Here is a 6,000-nt window from a genome sequence, read left to right as displayed (position 1 = left end):
TTAACATTGCTTCTAAATCAGCTTGTAAATTATCCAGAAGTAATTAATAATTAATATATTCGCGGTATTTTGTACTAATGATAGAAATTAAGCTTACAACTTGTATAATAAATAAGGACAAATCAAAACACTTTTATACTGTAAATTTTGTATGGATTTTTTTATATATCTGCAGTTCAATTACGTACATTAAAAAATTACAAAATTATGATGTCATAATTATATACTACGACATTAATATTACTACTTATTTTCAAGTTTCTTAAATGGCACTACCAAAAGAAAGAATATTTCACATTCTTTTAAGTTCAGAAAATTCCATTAGTTGTTTTAAAACGAAACACAGACACAACTTTGTATTAAAAATAGCACACAAAACTCTGCATGGAAACTTTATAACAAACTACTACTTGATCAAAAAGAATTAATATTATTACTAAACTTAATTTAGATTACCTGTTCAAAATTTTGGGCTGCAAATGTATTGATTATGTAAAATGAAATTTGTAAACTTTTTGACGTTTAATTGATATGGTACATAAATTGTTAAAATTTCTAGATTGTTGGCTGAAAATATATTTATTACGTTAAATAGGGTTTTTATTTTAAGATTCAACTATACAGTATATAAATGTATTAATCCCTTTCATAGTGGTTCATAGTGTAACATTTCTTAAATTTATATCCATTTAAGACCATATACCATTTAAATCCAACTATTTCTCTGGCCAATTCAATTCCTCTTTCTATTATTCTTCTAGATAAATATCAGCAGCCAGTGTCTTTGCTCTGGTTTTAAGCCCTCTAATTTTTTTTTACAATTTTATTTACAATCTGTTCAGACATTCTTAGAACAATAAGTAAATTAGATAAAATAATAAATTAACACGAGTTAGACTCTATCCAGCGATAGAGCTAACACAAAATAAACAAGAAAGTTTGAAAATTAGAATCTAAGAGGTAAGTCCAGGATTGAGTGTCTCTTCAGACGTGTAACTGACGCACTATTATCCAACAGGTTCATCGCAAGATAGTTCGGATGAGAATACAGCTTGTCTTGGTACTTCTTGCTGTAGCGAGTTATTTCCTCTTTTACTGTGGGAATTTTGGTGTCTTGATGTATTAATTGATTAGTTATATACCACGGAGCTTCCAGGATGTTCCGAAGGACTTTAGACTGAAAACGTTGGAGAATTTCGATGTTGGAGTTACTGGCTGTACCCCAAAGCTGTATACCATAAATCCAAACAGGTTTCAAAATCACCTTGTATACTAACAACTTATTTCTTAATGATAATTTCGACCTCTTGTTTAAAAGCCAGGATATTTTTTTTAATTTTGAGTTTAAAAATAATCTTTTGTGCCAGATATGAGAACGCCAAGTTAGTCTTCGGTCTAGATGCATACCCAGATATTTCACTTCTTCCGATTGGGGGAGGAGGACATTATTAAGAGAGACAGGTGGGCAGTTAGCAGGCCTTGTTGTGAAAGTTACATGAGTGGACTTGGTTTCATTAACCTTCACCCTCCATCTCACAAGCCACTCCGACAAGTCATCCAGCTCAGATTGTAGTCGTTGGGATGCAATTCCTGGGACTTCATGAGAGGCTAGTATAGCGGTATCATCAGCAAAAGGTGGCCATGGTGACATCGGCTCGTACAGGTATGTCAGATGTGAAGAGGGTGTAGAAGATGGGACCCAATACGCTGCCTTGTGGAACGCCCGCCTCAATGTTGTGGAGGTCGGAGTACTCGTCTTGAAATTTGACTCGAAAAAAACCTGTTTGACAAATAGGACTTGATGACATTAAAGAAAGAATGAGGAACTAGTAGTTTTAATTTATAGAGGAGACCCTCATGCCAAACTTTATCAAAAGCCTGACTGATATCAAGAAAAACAGCCGAGCAGTATCTTTTTGCTTCCAGATCTTCCTTCACTACATTGACCACACGATGAATCTGCTCAATGGTAGAGTGCTTCTGGCGGAAACCAAACTGATGGTTGGGGATAAGGTTGCCGCTATCAATAACTTGCTGAAATCGTTTTAGAAAAAGCTTCTCAAAAACTTTTGAAGTCACAGGCAATAGACTTATGGGCCTATAAGAACTAACCTGATGTGGAGGCTTCCCAGGTTTAGCTACCATGACAATTTCCGATAATTTCCACTGTGCTGGAAAATTCTCAATTCTCAATATTGCGTTTGAAGACAAAAGTCAAAAACATAATAGCTTTCCTCGGCAGTTCTTTTAAAATCCTTCCTGTAATGAGGTCATACCCAGGAGCTTTGTACGGCTTCAATTGTTTCACAATTATTTCAGTTACTTCAGAGGGAGTAAAGGGCTGAACAGGAAGTGATAGTTGGGTAGGTGATTCTAATAAGTATTCAATTTCCTGGGTCAGGAGCTTGAGCTGAGTCACTGGGCTTGAACACATCGCGTAAGTGCGTAGCGAATACTTCAGCTTTCTCCTTGTTGTTCTTGGCCCAGCCACCACCTGGCAAGATAATCGGAGGAATCGGCACTCTTGGACTAGTCATGTGTTTAGTAGTTTTCCACATTGAATATTTCGTGTCTTCTGTAGGAGTTAGACTTGCAGTAAAAACCTGAAACCTTTCATTATTGAAGTTAGATAACAAACGTTTGAAATCCCGCGCCGCTCTATTGAAGTTGTTTTTATCACGAGGATTCCTGGAATTTTGCCAAATCCTACGAAGTCTTCTTTTTTGAGCAATCTTTTTCTTGATGCTAAGAGGGTAGTTCAGGCCATTAGTGGTTCCATTTCGTTGATGCGGCGTTGATTGCCAAGCACACTTCTGGACTGTCCTGTTAAACAATTCAACAGCTTCATCTATTTCACCATTTGTCTTCAAGGAAACGTGTAAATGCAAGTTTTCATCAAGAAGAGATCGAAATTGGTCCCAGTCAGTATATTTAGAACTTAACCGCAGTGGACCCTCTGTAGTAATGACAGATGAACTTAAAGTGAAGATCAATGGAGAATGGTCTGAGGATAAATCAAGACAAGATTCTACACGTGTGTACGTTTGGGAAATACCTTTAGTCACGAAGAAATCAAGCAAATCAGGAAATTTTTAAGGGATCAGTAGGCCAATAAGTCGGTTCTCCCGTAGAAAAATATTGATAGTTATTGTCGTTGATAGTCTTAAGGAGATTACGGCCTCTGGGATTGCACAGCCGAGAGCCCCACATGGTGTGTTTCGCATTAAAGTCACCCCCCCGCAATTTCTTCTGGTGTGATAGGAATGCTATGCAACTGAATGCTCATAAATGTCAAGTAATGTCATTTGGAAGATCAAAAACTTTGCTGCACTTTTGACTTCTCTTTGTATGGCTTGTTACTGGATAGAGTGACAGTTATAAAGGACTTGGGGTTGTACATGACACCATCCTTGGATTCAGGTATACATATCACCAAGACTTGTGCTAAAGCCAATCGTATTCTGGGGTTCATTTCCCGAACATCAAGAAAACGCCCTATCTCCTGCAAACATTGAAGACCCTCTACGTGACTCTTGTTCGTCCCATTGTTGAATATGGTTCTACTGTCTGGGCTCCCCACCAGATTGGACATTGCGACCATCTAAATAAAGTTCAGAGACGTTTTCTGCGATTGGTAGGAGTTAGAAGTGGCATCCGTTATCCTGATGTTGATATACAGGTTATTGCAAGCCAGCACCAGATCCTTTCGCTTTTCATCTAGAAGAGTGGCTCTTGACCTTATATTTCTATTCAAGATTGTCAATGGTTTGGTTGATTGCCCTGAGCTCCTGCGTCACATAGACCTCCATGTACCTGCCGCAACCCGCCTTCTGCAGCCTTTCTCCAGGCACTCACACCGGACTGTCTACGCCTACCAGAGTGTAATTCCACGTCTGCTGCGTTATGGGAAATGCTGCCCACCAGTTGGAATTCTTTGGCGTATCCATGCTGGTGTTTCGGAGGGGGGTCTTCTCTTGGGTGTCTGAGCATGGTGAACATTGAAAGCAAGAGCCTACCTTTGGTTGCTCATCCCTGCTAGTATTTTGTTATATTGTTTATTTTTGTTCTATATTGTTTTGTCATTTCATTGTTAAATCTTCATAGTTTTATACCGTCAGCACACACCTATAGCATGTAATTATAGCACTTATAGTATTAGTATTAGCATGTGGTTTGTTTTGTTGATTTTTGTCTTGTATATTGCTTGACCCATATACTAGAGTTAGCACACGCTTAGCATGAAGCATGATGTTATTATCTTGTTACCTTGTTTTCAATTTGTCTTTGATGCACAAGTTGCATATACTTAGCATGTACATTATTATGTAATCATCTTGTTGACCATTGTTATCTCTTTTTGTATCTTGTCTTTGATGTTTCTACTTTATTAACTTTAACCCTCCGAGTGGTGAAAGACGCTGCAGCGTCTATTAAATCTCATTCGCGAGTGGCAAAGACGCTCTAGCGTCTATTAAACGCAAGCCTCTCTTGTTCCGGTATTTCCGATGTTATGCCGCGACTTAAACGCTATATATTAGGTATCGTTAGAAAGACCAGATTCTAAACTTTAATTTGATATAGTATTTAGATATGCTGGTACTAATGGAACTCTTACAAACGGTTCATCCACCTACTGTACTACCTCCTGGACCAAGTGTAGGTCTTCTTCACGGGATTGCTTATTTACCAGACTTTGTGCAGTGTGTGTACACACCAAAAAAGGGGGTAAAAGTCACTTCTGGTGCCCAACTTGTAATTTTGGGGTTCATAGGGAGTGTTTCCCTTACCTGCAACATTATTGGAGGCCTCTCAAACCAGGAAGAATAATGAGGAATGAGGTTGGCTCTGATACTGACTAAAATGCAGTAAAAAACGTGTACATAAAAATTTCGATCAGCAAATAGTGCGTTGTTTTTAGGAATAATACACATAACGGATACATATTTTTGTTCAGAATTAAATTTTAAACAAAATGGCTATTTTGGATTTGTGTTTAAAAAATTAAGTTTAGGAACATTTACTCAGCCTAATATAAAACAAAAAAAAATTTTATTTTTATTTTTGGAATTCAACCCATTGGTTTTTTACAGCAATCCAAGGTAAGTGTTTCATATTATTACCATTCTACTCTGTGTGTTATGAAGTTTAAATCGATGTATGATATGTCATACTTATAATATACAGGATTTTATATAAATTTTCTTTTTGCGAACATACAATATCAGTAAAAATGTCCCGCCACTTGGAGAAAAAAGTACCGCCACTCGGAGGGTTAAATGTATACCATATTCAATTGTTCTGTAGCCATGGCTAGTCCAGCAGTACTAATATCGCATGTAAGTGGCTATGCATGAAAAGTGTATTATCAATATTTCGAACACTATGTTGTAAACATTTTTGTAAAATGGCGATTGCCGTATGTATTAATAAATAAATAAATAAATCTACAACCCAAGGTATTGAAGAAGTCGCTGTATTGCTGGTATGAAACGTTATGACGAGGAGGGGTATACACAGAAGATACCGTGAGTGGACCTGACCAGTCTTCAATCACAACACTGGAAGCTTGAATATAATTATACTTATAAGCAGGTATGGCATGGTGTTTTATACTATTTTTAACTAATACCGCACTACCACCATGAGCAGTATTATCTGGATGATTACAGTGATACAGAGAGTAAAAAAGGAATTTTGAAATGTGTCATATCTGTGTAGTGAGTTTCGGAGATAAGCATAATATCAACTTTATGAAGACCAAGAAATATTTTAACCTCTTGAGTATGGTTACTCAAGCCATTGGCGTTCCAAAGTGCTATTCTATAAAAATTATTCATTTTAGCTTCGAAATGACGGAAGACAATAGGTTCATTAAAGTACCTATCTGTTCAGCCTGTTGTATCATTATTTTTTTCAAATTTGCTGAAAAAAGTCGTTAAGTGTTTTACTTAAAGCGTTTTGAGTACTGTTATCTTCAGACATCGAGTTAGATGCCACCTG

This window comes from Homalodisca vitripennis, unplaced genomic scaffold (assembly GCF_021130785.1).
Source record: "Homalodisca vitripennis isolate AUS2020 unplaced genomic scaffold, UT_GWSS_2.1 ScUCBcl_5460;HRSCAF=12185, whole genome shotgun sequence".
Lineage (NCBI taxonomy): Eukaryota > Metazoa > Arthropoda > Insecta > Hemiptera > Cicadellidae > Homalodisca > Homalodisca vitripennis.
This window is presented reverse-complemented; position numbering follows the sequence as displayed.